We start from the raw sequence: 17,782 nt of genomic DNA on the forward strand, positions 1-17,782 counted from the left end.
GAGCAGTTCCCGCTCATCTGACCACAGTCAGGTGTCTGTCAAGGACATGTTTGAGCGTAAGAAGCCAATGTCAGAAAGTTACCCCCTTGCCCAGCGTCTGACAGCTGGCTTGTCTGAACTATTAGCCCACCAGCTTTTACCATACAAGCCGGTAGAGTTTGAGGTGTTCAAAAAATGTGTGGCTATTGGGATACCGCAGTGGAAAGTACCTGGCCGAAATTTCTTTGCACAAAAGGCAATCCCCAACCTGTACTCGATTGTGCAAAAGGAAGTAATGGAATGTCTGGCACACAGTGTTGGGGCAAGGGTCCATCTGACCACTGATACCTGGTCTGCAAAGCATGGTCAGGGCAGGTATATCACCTACACTGCGCATTGGGTAAACCTGCTGACGGCTGCCAAGCATGGAATGCGTGGCTCTGCAGAGGAGTTGGTGACACCGCCACGACTTGCAGGCAGGCCTGCTGCCACCCCCTCTACTCCTCCTACTCCATCCTCTTCCATAACCTCCTCGGCTGAGTCCTCTTCTGCTGCTGCGTCTTGCTCCACATCAACGGCACCCCCCCCAGCTCCCCAGGTACTATTCCACATCCCGGATACGGCAGTGTCACGTTGTCTTGGGTTTGACTTGCTTGAAAGCAGAGAGTCACACCGGACAAGCACTCCTGTCCGCCCTGAACGCACATGTGGAAAAGTGGCTGACTCCGCAGCAACTGGATATCGGCAAAGTGGTTTGTGACAACGAAACAAATTTGTTGGCGTCATTGAAGTTGGGCAAGTTGACACATGTGCCGTGCATGGCACATGTGTGTAATCTGATCGTGCAACGCTTTGTGCATAAGTACACAGGCTTACAGGACGTCCTGAAGCAGGCCAGGAAGGTGTGTGGCCATTTCAGGCGTTCCTACACGGCCATGGCGCACTTTGCAGATATCCAGCGGCGAAACAACATGCCAGTGAGGCGCTTGATTTGCGACAGCCCGACACGTTGGAATTCAACACTCCTAATGTTCGACCGCCTGCTCCAACAAGAAAAAGCTGTTAATGAATATTTGTATGACCGGGGTGCTAGGACAGCCTCTAGGGAGCTGGGAATTTTTTTGCCACGTTACTGGACGCTCATGCGCAATGCCTGTAGGCTCATGCGTCCTTTTGAGGAGGTGACAAACCTAGTCAGTCGCACCGAAGGCACCATCAGCGACATCATACCATTTGTTTTCTTCCTGGAGCGTGCCCTGCGAAGAGTGCTGGATCAGGCCGTAGATGAGCGTGAAGAGGAAGAGTTGTTGTCACCATCACCACCAGAAACAGCCTTATAAGCATCGCTTGCTGGACCTGCGGCAACGCTGGAAGAGGATTGTGAGGAAGAGGAGTCAGAGGAGGAATGTGGCTTTGAGGAGGAGGAGGAAGACCAACCACAACAGGCATCCCAGGGTGCTCGTTGTCACCTATCTGGTACCCGTGGTGTTGTACGTGGCTGGGGGGAAGAACATACCTTTATTGACATCACTGAGGAGGAGCAACGGGAAATAAGTAGCTCGGCATCCAACCTTGTGCAAATGGGGTCTTTCATGCTGTCGTGCCTGTTGAGGGACCCTCGTATAAAAAGGCTGAAGGAGAACGACCTGTACTGGGTGTCCACGCTACTAGACCCCCGGTATAAGCAGAAAGTGGCGGAAATGTTACCAATTTACAACAAGTCGGAAAGGATGCAGAATTTGCAAAATAAATTAAAAAGTATGCTTCACACAGCGTATAAGGGTGATGTCACAGCACAACGGGAATCTAACAGGGGGAGAGGTGGAAGTCATCCTCCTCCTCCCACGACCACGCCGGCAAGGACAGGACGCTTTAAAGACGTGTTGTTGAGGGAGGACATGTGGAGCTTTTTTAATCCTACGCATCGCCACAGCTCTTCGGGATCCACCCTCAGAGAGCGACTCGACCGACAGGTAGCAGACTACCTCGCCTTAACTGCAGATATCGACACTCTGAGGAGCGATGAACCCCTTGACTACTGGGTGTGCAGGCTTGACCTGTGGCCTGAGCTATCCCAATTTGCGATAGAACTTCTGGCCTGCCCCGCTTCAAGTGTCCTGTCAGAAAGGACCTTCAGTGCAGCAGGAGGTATTGTCACTGAGAAGATGAGCCACCTAGGTCAAAAAAGTCTAGATTACCTCACCTTTATTAAGATGAATGAGGGATGGATCCCGAAGGGACTAACAGTGGGCGATACATTCGACTAAAAAAGGCCTGATGAGATGAGCTGCCTTGGGCTAAAAATGGTGACCCTATGTAGGAGGAACAGTCCCTATTCTGCTCTGTGTCAGTGTGTATCAGGGTCCCTGAGGACAGGTGTCAATCCATATCTGCCAAGTGACCCTATGTAGGGGGAACAGTCCCTATTCTGCTCTCTGTCAGTGTGTATCAGGGATCATTAGGATAGGTGTCAATCCATATCTGCCAAGTGACCCTATGTAAGGGGAACAGTCCCTATTCTGCTCTGCTCACATAGTTACATAGTTACATAGCTACATAGCTGAAAAGAGACTTGCGTCCATCAAGTTCAGCCTTCCTCACATATGTTTTTTGCTGTTGATGCAAAAGAAGGCAAAAAAAAAACCCAGTTTGAAGCACTTCCAATTTTGCAACAAGCTAGGAAAAAAAATCCTTCTTGACCCCAGAATGGCAGTCAGATTTATCCTTGGATCAAGCAGTTATTACCCTACATTGAAAGATTATATCCTTGAATATTCTGTTTTTGCAAGTATGCATCTAGTAGCTGTTTGAACATCTGAATGGACTCTGATAAAACCACTTCTTCAGGCAGAGAGTTCCACATCCTGATTGTTCTTACAGTAAAAAAACCTTTCCTTTGCCTTAGACGAAATCTTCTTTCTTCTAGTCTAAACGCATGACCTTGTGTCCTATGTAAAGTCCGGTTTGTGAATAGATTTCCACACAATGGTTTGTATTGGCCTTGAATATATTTGTATAATGTTATCATATCCCCTCTCAGGCGACGTTTTTCTAAACTAAATAGGTTTAAATTTGTTAACCTTTCTTCATAGCTGATATGTTCCATTCCTTTTATTAATTTTGTAGCCCGCCTCTGCACTTTTTCTAGTGCCATAATATCCTTCTTTAGAACAGGTGCCCAAAATTGCACAGCATATTCAATGTGTGGTCTTACCAGTGATTTATAAAGAGGCAAAATGATATTCTCGTCCCGAGAATGAATGCCTTTTTTCATGCATGACAATACCCTACTGGCCTTGGCCACTGCTGATTGACATTGCACATTGTTGCATAGTTTGTTGTCTATAACAATTCCCAAGTCCTTTTCGTGTGTTGTTATCCCTAATTCGCTGTGTCAGTGTGTATCAGGGATCATTAGGATAGGTGTCAATCCATATCTGCCAAGTGACCCTATGTAGGGGAACAGTCCCTAGTCTGCTCTGTGTCAGTGTGTATCAGGGTCACTGAGGACAGGTGTCAATCCATATCTGCCAAGTGACCCTATGTAGGGGGAACAGTCCCTATTCTGCTCTGTGTCAGTGTGTATCAGGGATCATTAGGATAGGTGTCAATCCATATCTGCCAAGTGACCCTATATGGGGGAACAGTCCCTATTCTGCTCTGTGTCAGTGTGTATCAGGGATCATTAGGATAGGTGTCAATCCACATCTGCCAAGTGACCCTATGTAGGGGGAACAGTCCCTATTCTGCTCTGTGTCAGTGTGTATCAGGGATCATTAGGATAGGTGTCAATCCATATCTGCCAAGTGACCCTATGTAGGGGGAACAGTCTCTATTCTGCTCTGTCTCAGTGTGTATCAGGGTCCCTGAGGACAGGTGTCAATCCATATCTGCCAAGTGACACTATGTAGGGGGAACAGTCCCTATTCTGCTCTGTATCAGTGTGTATCAGGGTCTCTGAGGACAGGTGTCAATCCATATGTCAAGGTGTCAATATGTTATATGTCAGGTGTCAATCCATATGCATTGTGATTTAGGAATGTTAGGTGATTTATGCCCTTTATGGATTAAAACCAGACTCTGCATTAACTGTGTAATTTTCCATGGGAGTTTTGCCATGGATCCCGGCATGCCACAGTCCAGGTGTTAGTCCCCTTGAAACAACATTTCCATCACTATTCTGGCCAGAAAGAGTCCCTGTGGGTTTTAAAATTCGCCTGCCCATTGAAGTCAATGGCGGTTCGCCCGGATCACCGGTTCGCGTACGTTTGCGGAAGTTCGCGTCCGCCGTTCGCGAACTGAAAATTTTGTGTTCGCGACATCACTATTGGAGACACATAGTCTGAAGAAAGCCCAAAGAAACTCTTGAACTGACAGTAAAGCATAAAGATAAGCTAAATTACGTCAAAATAGCCACCAGGAAAAGTTAACTCTTTCCTGGATAGGAATGTTTGGTGGGACGAGACTGTCCTCTATAGACCAAATACTTAAATTGCTATCTGGAAGGTAACCACACCTCCAGTTTTCTATTGGTCTATCACCTAGTGAATTTTCCCTTTAAAAAGTTAAGACAAAGGGAAGAGAGGGATGCAAAGGAAGCAAAGAAGCAAGGAGGTGAGCAGTCGGGGGCAATGCAGAGAAATCCATGACAGATATCCACTCCAGGGTACTCAGAATTTCTTACACACCAATCACACATCCATTCAGTTCCTGAGACTACCTACTCATATGATGAGAAAATCTACCTAACTGGTAATTATACTGGTTTAATTTAATTAATCTAAATTAATTAACATTTTCTAATAGCATGATATATGACTGGATAAATCACGATCAGATTTCGATATTTAGAAATCTTAGAAATCTTAGTTACTAAAGAATATATAGTTATAATATTCTATTCTGCAGATGGAAAGGAATAATTATATATATTAATGTGACATATCACATGTTAGCATATCGTGATATTTATCCAGGTGTATTGATTTGCTCTAAAATAAGATAAAATATCTGTTTAGGCAAGTTAAAATTCTGCTTATAGAACATGGTAGATTACTCTTATTGGATGGTTCCAGGAAATGACTAATGAGCTGGTTTAAATGTTATTTTATTTAAAATTACATGAGAATAGATCTTAATCACCTAGGAGGTCTAGCCAGCATTGAAAGGGTTATTTTAACGGTCAGCTAAAGTTTTATGGCCTTAAGCTGCAAGCTCTGTGTGTGTAAGTTTCACTTTCGTTTCTCTGTGAAGCCCATCATAAATCATTGTCTTGACAGCTAATGTTGTAGATTCTATACTGTGTTAACCATTGGAACGTGTATTGCCATTGTATTGCATACCATGTTATACTAAATATTCATTTATTATTAGTGATGTCGTGAACACGAAATTTTCGGTTCGCGAACGGCGAACGGGAACTTCCGCAAACGTTCGCGAATCGGCGAACCGGGCGAACCGCCATTGACTTCAATGGGCAGGCGAATTTTAAAACCCATAGGGATTTTTTCTGGCCACAAAAGTGATGGAAAAGTTGTTTCAAGGGGACTAACACCATGACTGTGGCATGCCGGAGGGGGATCCATGGCAAAACTCCCATGGAAAATTACACAGTTGATGCAGAGTCTGGTTTTAATCCATAAAGGGCAGAAATCACCTAACATTCCTAAATCGCAATGGATATGGATTGACACCTGACATATGACATATTGACACCTTGACATATGGATTGACACCTTGACATATGGATTGACACCTTGACATATGGATTGACACCTGTCCTCAGAGACCCTGATACACACTGACACAGAGCAGAATAGGGACTGTTCCACTTACATAGGGTCACTTGGCAGGTATGGATTGACACCTGTCCTCAAAGCCCCTGATATACACTGACACAGAGCAGAATAGAGACTGTTCCCCGTCCTCAGAGACCATGATACACACTGACACAGAGCAGAATAGAGTCTGTTCCCCCTATATAGGGTCACTTGGCAGGTATGGATTGACACCTGTCCTCAAAGCCCCTGATACACACTGACACAGAGCAGAATAGAGACTGTTCCCCGTCCTCAGAGACCATGATACACACTGACACAGAGCAGAATAGAGAATGTTACCCCTACATAGGGTCACTTGGCAGATATGGCGTGGTCGTGGGAGGAGGAGGATGACTTTCACCTCTTCCCCTGTTAGATTCCTGTTGTGCTGTGACATCACTCTTATACGCTGGGTAAAGCATACTTTTTAATTTATTTTGCAAATGCTGCATCCTTTCCGACTTGTAATTCAGTAACATTTACGCCACTGTCTGCTTATACCGGGGGTCTAGTAGCGTGGACACCCAGCACAGGTCGTTCTCCTTCAGCCTTTTTATACGAGGGTCCCTCAACAGGCACAACAGCATGAAAGACCCCATTTGCACAAGGTTGGATGCTGAGCTACTCATTTCCCGTTCCTCCTCCTCACACAGAGCAGAATAGGGACTGTTCCCCCTACATAGGGTCACTTGGCAGGTATGGATTGACACCTGTCCTCAAAGCCCCTGATACACACTGACACAGAGCAGAATAGGGACTGTTCCCCCTACATAGGGTCACTTGGCAGATATGGATTAACACCTGTCCTCAAAGCCCCTGATACACACTGACAAAGAGCAGAATAGAGACTGTTCCCCCTACATAGGGTCACTTGGCAGATATGGATTGACACCTGTCCTAAAGGACCCTGATACACACTGACACAGAGCAGAATAGGGACTGTTCCCCCTACATAGGGTCACTTGGCAGATATGGATTGACACCTATCCTAAGGATCCCTGATACACACTGACACAGAGCAGAATAGGGACTGTTCCCCCTACATAGGGTCACTTGGCAGATATGGATTGACACCTGTCCTCAGAGACCCTGATACACACTGACAAAGAGCAGAATAGAGAATGTCCCCCGTCCTCAGAGACCATGATACACACTGACACAGAGCAGAATAGGGACTGTTCCCCCTACATAGGGTCACTTGGCAGGTATGGATTGACACCTGTCCTCAAAGCCCCTGATACACACTGACACAGAGCAGAATATGGACTGTTCCCCCTACATAGGGTCACTTGGCAGATATGGATTGACACCTATCCTAAGGATCCCTGATACACACTGACACAGAGCAGAATAGGGACTGTTCCCCCTACATAGGGTCACTTGGCAGATATGGATTGACACCTATCCTAAGGATCCCTGATACACACTGACACAGAGCAGAATAGAGACTGTTCCCCCTACATAGGGTCACTTGGCAGGTATGGATTAACACCTGCCCTCAAAGCCCCTGATACACACTGACACAGAGCAGAATAGAGACTGTTCCCCGTCCTCAGAGACCCTGATACACACTGACACAGAGCAGAATAGGGACTGTTCCCCCTACATAGGGTCACTTGGCAGATATGGATTGACACCTGTCCTCAAAGCCCCTGATACACGCTGACACAGAGCAGAATAGAGACTGTTACACGTCCTCAGAGACCATGATACACCCTGACAAAGAGCAAAATAGAGACTGTTCCCCCTACATAGGGTCACTTGGCAGGTATTGATTAACACCTGTCCTCAAAGCCCCTGATACACACTGACAAAGAGCAGAATAGAGACTGTTCCCCGTCCTCAGAGACCACGATACACACTGACACAGAGCAGAATAGGGACTGTTCTCCCTACATAGGGTCACTTGGCAGGTATGGATTAACACCTGTCCTCAGAGCCCATGATACACACTGACAAAGAGCAGAATAGAGACTGTTCCCCGTCCTCAGAGCCCACGATACACACTGACACAGAGCAGAATAGGGACTGTTCCCCCTACATAGGGTCACTTGGCAGGTATGGATTGACACCTGTCCTCAAAGCCCCTGATACACACTGACACAGAGCAGAATAGGGACTGTTCCCCCTACATAGGGTCACTTGGCAGATATGGATTAACACCTGTCCTCAAAGCCCCTGATACACACTGACAAAGAGCAGAATAGAGACTGTTCCCCCTACATAGGGTCACTTGGCAGATATGGATTGACACCTGTCCTAAAGGACCCTGATACACACTGACACAGAGCAGAATAGGGACTGTTCCCCCTACATAGGGTCACTTGGAAGATATGGATTGACACCTATCCTAAGGATCCCTGATACACACTGACACAGAGCAGAATAGGGACTGTTCCCCCTACATAGGGTCACTTGGCAGATATGGATTGACACCTGTCCTCAGAGACCCTGATACACACTGACAAAGAGCAGAATAGAGAATGTCCCCCGTCCTCAGAGACCATGATACACACTGACACAGAGCAGAATAGGGACTGTTCCCCCTACATAGGGTCACTTGGCAGGTATGGATTGACACCTGTCCTCAAAGCCCCTGATACACACTGACACAGAGCAGAATATGGACTGTTCCCCCTACATAGGGTCACTTGGCAGATATGGATTGACACCTATCCTAAGGATCCCTGATACACACTGACACAGAGCAGAATAGGGACTGTTCCCCCTACATAGGGTCACTTGGCAGATATGGATTGACACCTATCCTAAGGATCCCTGATACACACTGACACAGAGCAGAATAGAGACTGTTCCCCCTACATAGGGTCACTTGGCAGGTATGGATTAACACCTGCCCTCAAAGCCCCTGATACACACTGACACAGAGCAGAATAGAGACTGTTCCCCGTCCTCAGAGACCCTGATACACACTGACACAGAGCAGAATAGGGACTGTTCCCCCTACATAGGGTCACTTGGCAGATATGGATTGACACCTGTCCTCAAAGCCCCTGATACACGCTGACACAGAGCAGAATAGAGACTGTTACACGTCCTCAGAGACCATGATACACCCTGACAAAGAGCAAAATAGAGACTGTTCCCCCTACATAGGGTCACTTGGCAGGTATTGATTAACACCTGTCCTCAAAGCCCCTGATACACACTGACAAAGAGCAGAATAGAGACTGTTCCCCGTCCTCAGAGACCACGATACACACTGACACAGAGCAGAATAGGGACTGTTCTCCCTACATAGGGTCACTTGGCAGGTATGGATTAACACCTGTCCTCAGAGCCCATGATACACACTGACAAAGAGCAGAATAGAGACTGTTCCCCCTACATAGGGTCACTTGGCAGGTATGGATTAACACCTGTCCTCAGAGCCCATGATACACACTGACAAAGAGCAGAATAGAGACTGTTCCCCGTCCTCAGAGCCCATGATACACACTGACACAGAGACGAATAGAGACTGTTCCCCCTACATAGGGTCACTTGGCAGATATGGCGTGGTCATGGGAGGAGGAGGATGACTTTCACCTCGTCCCCTGTTAGATTCCCATTGTGCTGTGACATCACCCTTATACGCTGTGTAAAGCATACTATTTAATTTGATCAGCATGGCCACTGGAGTTTTTATAGTTTTCATGCTGCTTGTAGTTTATATATGGTTCACAAAAATCAAACAAACGATAAAGTAAACATGTAAGGATTCAGAATTTTCTTTCAAACCCTTATACATTGTGCGTACGTATTTTTTGTCTTAAGTTTGTGGCTTTAAAGAGGTTCACGTTGTTTCTATGATGTGCATAACATGTTCTTGTAAATGTTTGTTACATTTTTCCTGGAATTGTAATTTTTGAATCTGAATAAAGATAGTCAAATCCATGATTCACACTGACACAGAGCAGAATAGGGACTGTTCCCCCTACATAGGGTCACTATGTGCCTTTTTTTTGGTTTGGTTTTTGAAGCCACAGTGCAGCACCAGAGGGCCGAAAAATTAGGCATGTATACATGCCTGAAAAATTAGGTATTGTTGCAGCCGTTGCTGTAGCAGCGGCCAGAAAAATTGATGTTTGTTTCACAGGCAGAAAGTGCCCTAAAACATGGCGGCTTGAACCCTAGTTGGTGGCGGATAAGTCACGCAAGTCAACCGGCATTCAGAGCTAAAATACAGCAGCGTGTGGACCATTTTTAGCCCAAGGCAGCTCATCTCATCAGGCCTTTTTTAATCGAATGTATCGCCCAGTGTCAGTCCCTTCAGGATCCATCCCTCATTCATCTTGAGGTGAGGTAATCTAGACTTTTTTGACCTAGGCGACTTCTCTTCTCAGTGACAATACCTCCTGCTTGTAGCAGTACTTACCCACTCCAGGGGCCGGCCGGGGTGCCTCTCTTCTCGCCGCGCGCGGTCCTGCTCCTGCACGAGCCGCGCGCAGCTCGTCCGACGACGTGATCAGGAAGGCGGGCAGTGACCGCGAGAAGCGGTCACGTGTCCCGTCTGACACTAAGAGCGCGCCGCGTGTCTCGGGCGCGCTCTTAAAGGGACAGTGGGAGACTAAATTAGAATCAGTCTCCCATTGGCCCCTGTCATGTCACTTCCCCATACACTCACGTTTTGGGGCCGTGGATATGACAGGGGCCAATCAAAGTGAACACTAGGGTATTTATACTCACCTGTTTCCTTTGTACCTTGCCCTATCGTGGTTTCTGTTCAGTTCCCTTTAGTGCGTGTATTGTTCAGTTGGTCTTTTGGTGCTTGACCTTGGCTTTGTTCCTGACTCCGTTCTCTCGTTATCCTTGCTTGTCTATCCGCCGGTTTGCTCTCCTGTGTACCAGTCCCTTGTTCTACTTTTCGCTGTCTCTCCGTTCCCTTGACCTCGGGTTGTTCTGGACTCTGTCTTTTCTTGTACTCGTCTAAGTCCGGCCATTCTAAGGTCCGGTAAGACGAATCCTGTTTTCTTGTCTCTTGACTATCTGGACTATTCCTGTGTGTTGGGGTATATTACCGTGACACTGCTGCACTGAAGGTCCATTTCTGACAGGACACTTGAAGTGGGGCAGGCCAGAAGTTCTATAGCAAATTGGGATAGCTCAGGCCACAGGTCAAGCCTGCACACCCAGTAGTCAAGGGGTTCATCGCTCCTCAGAGTGTCGATATCTGCAGTTAAGGCGAGGTAGTCTGCTACCTGTCGGTCGAGTCACTCTCTGAGGGTGGATCCCGAAGGGCTGTGGCAATGCGTAGGACTTAAAAAGGTCCGCATGTCCTCCATCAACAACACGTCTTTAAAGCATCCTGTCCTTGCCGGCGTGGTTGTGGGAGGAGGAGGATGACTTCCACCTCTCCCCCTGTTAGATTCCCGTTGTGCTGTGACATCACCCTTATACGCTGTGTGAAGCATACTTTTTAATTTATTTTGCAAATGCTGCATCCTTTCCGACTTGTTGTAATTCGGTAACATTTCCGCCACTTTCTGCTTATACCGGGGATCTAGTAGCGTGGACACCCAGTACAGGTCATTCTCCTTCAGCCTTTTTATACGAGGGTCCCTCAACAGGCACGACAGCATGAAAGACCCCATTTGCACAAGGTTGGATGCCGAGCTACTCATTTCCCGTTCCTCCTCCTCAGTGATGTCAATGAAGGTATGTTCTTCCCCCCAGCCACGTACAACCAGATAGGTGACAACGAGCCTGTTGTGGTTGGTCTTCCTCCTCCTCCTCAAAGCCACATTCCTCCTCTGACTCCTCTTCCTCACAATCCTCTTCCAATGTTGCCGCAGGTCCAGCAAGCGATGCTGATAAGGCTGTTTCTGGTGGTGATGGTGACCACAACTCTTCCTCTTCACGCTCATCTACGGCCTGATCCAACACTTTTCGCAGGGCACGCTCCAGGAAGAAAACAAATGGTATGATGTCGCTGATGGTGCCTTCGGTGCGACTGACTAGGTTTGTCACCTCCTCAAAAGGACGCATGAGCCTACAGGCATTGAAATGAGTGTTGAATTCCAACGTGTAGGGCTGTCGCAAATCAAGCGCCTCACTGGCATGTTGTTTCGCCGCTGGATATTGGCAAAGTGAGCCATGGCCGTGTAGGAACGCCTGAAATGGCCACACACCTTCCTGGCCTGCTTCAGGACGTCCTGTAAGCCTGTGTACTTATGCACAAAGCGTTGTACGATCAGATTACATTTAATAGCATTTATATACACAAATAATATTTGTCCCTTTAAATAACATGGGTTCTGTATTACAGGCTTTTATTGTTACATTTTTGCCTTTTATATAAAAAGATGTATATATATATATATATATATATATGTTTCAGGGGCTTACATTTTTCCTCTGTGTGTTATATGGGTAGCTTTATTCATTATTTTATTTTTTATTTTTATTCAATATTATTTGTTCACTTGTTCTATATGTAATAGCTAATTGATGGGTGTATTTAAAGCATGAACTGTGGCTGTTTCTGCATCTTCAGAAAGTCCCGTGGGCGGGACGAAACGCGTCGATGAGCCACAGCTGTTAGTCTGACATCCTGATCAGCTGTTGCAGAATGAGATCAGGTGCAGGATTCCCCGTGAGTACCGGCTTGAGGCGTGTTCTGCCGTGGGCTGGTCCCCTTACACCGCGGTCTTTTTTGAAGGCACCGACCGCGGTGCAATGTATCTTTCGCTCGAGTGCTTTTCCATCATACCGCGGTCTTTTTAGAAGATACCGACCGCGGTTTAGCACCACACTCCTCACGTCAGACTTCGTCCTGCTCCTCATTATTTCTCTTGCTTATACTTTTATTGAGTTCACTCACATATATATTTGTTTAATTTTATAACATTGTGTGTTCATTTGTATATCCAGATAGCTACTTTCTATTTTATTGTACTTTTTTGGTGTGTGACATCCATTACTATCAGGATTTATTTGTATCATTTTATTCATTTATTTATTTTACCTTGTTATTAGTAACTATGGTCTAATTAACTATAGACCTGTTTAGCTATCTATTGATTTACTATTTAGTAATAAATACTTATATTTGTATATATTTTGGTCACTTTTGTAGTTTATTTAGGAGCGCACATACATTCTATATCTTGAGCTTACACTCAAATTAAGTCGCTTGTGTATGTATGTTGCTGCCCACCTAATTATTTGATATTAATTACACCGTGTTCTTTGGTTCATTACTTTTCACGATCAGATTACAAACATGTGCCATGCACGGCACATGTGTCAACTTGCCCAACTTCAATGCCGCTAACAAATGTTTTCCGTTGTCACAAACCACTTTGCCGATATCCAGTTGCTGCGGAGTCAGCGACTTTTCCACCTGTGCGTTCAGGGCGGACAGGAGTGCTTGTCCGGTGTGACTCTCTGCTTTCAAGCAAGTCAAACCCAAGAAGGCGTGACACTGCCGTATCCGGGATGTGGAATAATACCTGGGGAGCTGGGGGGGTGCCGTTGATGTGGAGCAAGACGCAGCAGCAGAAGAGGACTCAGCCGAGGAGGTTATGGAAGAGGATGGAGTAGGAGGAGTAGAGGAGGTGGCAGCAGGCCTGCCTGCAAGTCGTGGCGGTGTCACCAACTCCTCTGCAGAGCCATGCATTTCATGATTGGCAGCAGTCAGCAGGTTTACCCAATGCGCAGTGTAGGTGATATACCTGCCCTGACCATGCTTTGCAGACCAGGTATCAGTGGTCAGATGGACCCTTGCCCCAACACTGTGTGCCAGACATGCCATTACTTCCTTTTGCACAATCGAGTACAGGTTGGGGATTGCCTTTTTTGAAAAGAAATTTTGGCAGGGTACCTTCCGCTGCGGTGTCCCAATAGCTAAACATTTTTTGAACGCCTCAGACTCCACCAGCTTGTATGGTAAAAGCTGGCGGCCTAATAGTTCGGACAAGCTAGCTGTCTGACGCTGGGCAAGGGGTGACTTTCTGACATTGGCTTCTGACGCTCAAACATGTCCTTGACAGACACATGACTGTGGGCAGATGAGCGGGAACTGCTCAAGGCGGGAGACGGAGTGGCGGATTGTTGAGAGGGGGCAAGGAGGACAGCAGTGGTTGACGTGGCTGAAGATGCTGGACCAGGAGGAGGATGGCGGCTTAGAGTTTGCGTGATGCTTGTACTCATGTGTTGATCCCATAGGCGTTTGTGATGTGAGATCATGTGCCTACGCAAAGCAGTTGTACCTAGGTGGGTGTTGGACTTCCCATGACTCAGTTTCTTTTGGCACAGGTTGCAAATGGCATCGTTGTTGTCAGAGGCAGACACACAAAAAAAATTCCACACTGCTGAGCTCTGCAATGACGGCATTCTGGTGGTGGACACAGCATGCGTTGATTGGCGTGCTGTCGGGTTGACCCCGGGTGCCGATGCATGCTGTCTGACTGTGCCACAAGCTCCTTGCGATGACCTCCCCCTGCTTCCAACTCGTCTCCTCCTCCTCCTCCTCTCTGTCTCCCCATCTGAACTTTCGCCCTGTTCTTCTTCTTGCCGAGCGGGCACCCACGTGACATCCACGGACGCATCGTCATCATCAACCGCTTCACTTGTATCTGACAACTCAGTAAAGGAAGCAGCAGCGGGTACAACATCATCATCATCATCACACCGTACGTCCATGTGTGTAATGCTGCCTGCCTGAGACATATCCCTGTTATCTACATCCTCTGGCAATAATGGTTGCGCATCACTCATTTCTTCAAACGGATGTGTGAATAACTCCTCTGACATACCACGTAAAGCGGCTGTGGTGCTAGTTTTGGTGGTGGCGGCAGGCGGGTGAGTGGTATCTTGAGAAGTGCCTGAAGCTAAGCTGGAGGAGGATGGTGCGTCAAGGTTCCGAGCGGAAGCTGGAGAAGATTGGGTGTCCTGTGTTTGCCAGTCAACTATGTCCTCAGAACTTTTCAAGTTCAGGGTACGTGGCCTCTGAAAACTGGGCATTATTCTAGGGCCAAAGGGAATCACAGCACCACAACCACGATGGCCCCTGCGGGGTGGCCTGCCTCTGCCTGTCATTTTTTTGGGGATTAGTGGTACTATGCGTGCAAGCTACTGTGAGACCAGATATGAGTGGCAATGTGCAATGGCAGAGATCTGCAGAGTACACGCTGTAGGCCTGACACACCCGCTTGAAGACAACTAACTGCTATTCAATCTATAACAGTGAAAAAAGTTTTTTGGTTTTAAATGCACGCTATTGTGACACCAGATATGAGTGGCAATGTGCACTGGCAGAGGTCTGCAGAGCACACGCTGAAGGCCTGACACACCCGCTTTAAGGACACTGACTGCTATTAGCTTACACTGGAAACCTATTTTTCTTTGTAAAAGCACGCTATAGAGACACCAGATATGAGTGGCAACTGTCAAAGTACACTTGCAGGGGTCTGCAGGGCACACGCTGAAGGCCTGACACTACCGCTTTAAGGACACTGACTGCTATTAGCTTACACTGGAAACCTTTTTTTCTTTGTAAAAGCACGCTATAGAGACACCAGATATGAGTGGCAACTGTCAAAGTACACTGACAGGGGTCTGCAGGGCACACGCTGAAGGCCTGACACACCCGCTTTAAGGACACTGACTGCTATTAACTTACACTGGAAACCTTTTTTTCTTTGTAAAAGCACGCTATAGAGACACCAGATATGAGTGGCAACTGTCAAAGTACACAGGCAGGGGTCTGCAGGGCACACGCTGAAGGCCTGACACACCCGCTTTAAGGACACTGACTGCTATTAGCTTACACTGGAAAACTTTTTTTCTTTGTAAAAGCACGCTATAGAGACACCAGATATGAGTGGCAACTGTCAAAGTACACTGGCAGGGGTCTGCAGGGCACACGCTGAAGGCCTGACACACCCGCTTTAAGGACACTGACTGCTATTAGCTTTCACTGGAAAACTTTTTTTCTTTGTAAAAGCACGCTATAGAGACACCAGATATGAGTGGCAACTGTCAAAGTACACTGGAAGGGGTCTGCAGGGCACACGCTGAAGGCCTGACACACCCTCTTTAAGGACACTGACTGCTATTAGCTTACACTGGAAAACTTTTTTTCTTTGTAAAAGCACGCTATAGACACCAGATATGAGTGGTGGCACTGACTGGGCAAATGGGCACAGTATCCACTCTGAGCCTGACACAGAAGCTGGCAGGCAACTAACTGCTATTCAATCTAATACAGTGAAAAAAAAAATATTTTTATATGTCAAGCATAAGCTATTGTGAAACCAGATATGAGTGGTGGCACTGGGCAAATGGGCACAGTATCCACTGAGCCTGACACAGAAGCTGGCAGACAGCTAACTGCTATTCAATTTATTACAGTAAACATTTTTTTTTCCTTTTTAAATGTCAAGCTTAAGCTATTGTGACACCAGTGAGTGAGTGGTGGCACTGGGCAAATGGGCACAGTATGCACTGTGAGCCTGACACAGAAGCTGGCAGGCAGGCAACTGCAATTACATTACACAAAAAAAAAAAAAGCAGACTGATGTTCTAGCCATAAAAAGGGCTTTTTGGGGTGCTGTTCTTACAGCAGAGATCAGATGAGTCATTCAGGACTGTAGTGGACACTGAATACCCTAGCCTAGCTATCAATTTCCCTATCTAATGAGCAGCAGCTACACTTTCCCTCCTCTCACTAAGCATGCAGCTTCAGAATGAATCTAAAATGGATGTTGGGAGGGAGGTGGGAGGGTGTGGAAGGGAGGGTCTGCTGCTAATTTGCTGGAATGTGTCTGCTGACCGTGAGGCACAGGGTCAAAGTTTGCTCAATGATGACTAATAGGGGGCGGATCGAACCGCCCATGTGTTCGCCGGCGGCAGCGAACGCGAACACGCTATGTTCGTCGGGAACTATTCGCCAGCGAACAGTTCGGTACATCACTATTGATTATTATCACGCATGTTACATATTATTATTATTTAAATTGTCACAATAAATTGTATCTATTTTTATAACAAATTGTGATTTTATTTATATGGAATACATTTCACTTACACAATAACGATCTTTGGGATCTGAGAATTGAAATAGTGGGCAATTCTCAACTGTTTACTATTATTATCCCATAAATATCCCCACAAGGGACAGGATGCTGCCGCTTTCAGGGAAAGATTAGGAAAGAATTCTGCAAACTAGTACATTAGTGGGGTGCACTTCATATCTGACAGTCAAATAGAAACGTCAAATACTGCTGTCACATTGCAGTTTTAAAACTTAAAATGTTTGGGGTGCTAAAAAGTACATTAGTGGGATGCTCTTCATATCTGAGAGTCAAATAGAAGCGTCAAATAGTGTGCTTACAGCGCAGTTGTACAAATTCTAATTGGTAAAAGATAAAGTTATCCAGGACCTTAAAAGTGTGAATAAGATAATGCAGCTATAAAATATCAAACAAGTATTATAAACGAGAATATCAGCATAAATGCAATAAAAAACATCAAATAAGTGATATAGTTAAAAAAACAGATTCTTGAGAGACTCTTAAATCATTAAAAGAAGAAAGTCAATAAATAATGTCTTAGTCCCATATAGCAGCAATGGATGAAAAGGTCTGAATAAAAAGTCCAAATAGTAAATGAATCAGTCCAAGCGTGCAAACACCCAAATATTGCACAGCGTCAAATAGTGTGGTTACAGCGCAGTTGTAAAAATTATTATTTTCTGAGTGCTAATCTGCTAAATAGTACATTTTGGGCAAACTCTTCATACCTGAGAGTCAAATAGAAGCATCAAATAGTGCGCTTGCAGCGCAGTTGTAAACATTCCAATTGTTTTGCTGCTAAACAGTACATTTTGGGCGTGCTCTTCATATCTGAGAGTCAAATAGATGTGTCAAATAGTGCGCTTACAGCGCAGTTGTAAACATTCTAATTGTTTTGCTGCTAAACTGCTAAATAGTACATTGAGAGTGATGAATATATATATCATAAAACACCTTTGATCTGCT

At 46.1% G+C, this 17,782-nt stretch overlaps 1 protein-coding gene across 3 annotated transcripts in view; it reads right to left on the reverse strand.

Moving 5' to 3' along the window:
- RHBDF1 (rhomboid 5 homolog 1) overlaps positions 1 to 17,782 on the reverse strand; it is an 864,530-nt gene that overhangs the window by 544,238 nt on the left and 302,510 nt on the right. The window lies entirely within an intron of this gene.

This window comes from Pelobates fuscus, chromosome 8, assembly GCF_036172605.1.
Source record: "Pelobates fuscus isolate aPelFus1 chromosome 8, aPelFus1.pri, whole genome shotgun sequence".
Classification (NCBI taxonomy): Eukaryota; Metazoa; Chordata; class Amphibia; order Anura; family Pelobatidae; genus Pelobates; species Pelobates fuscus.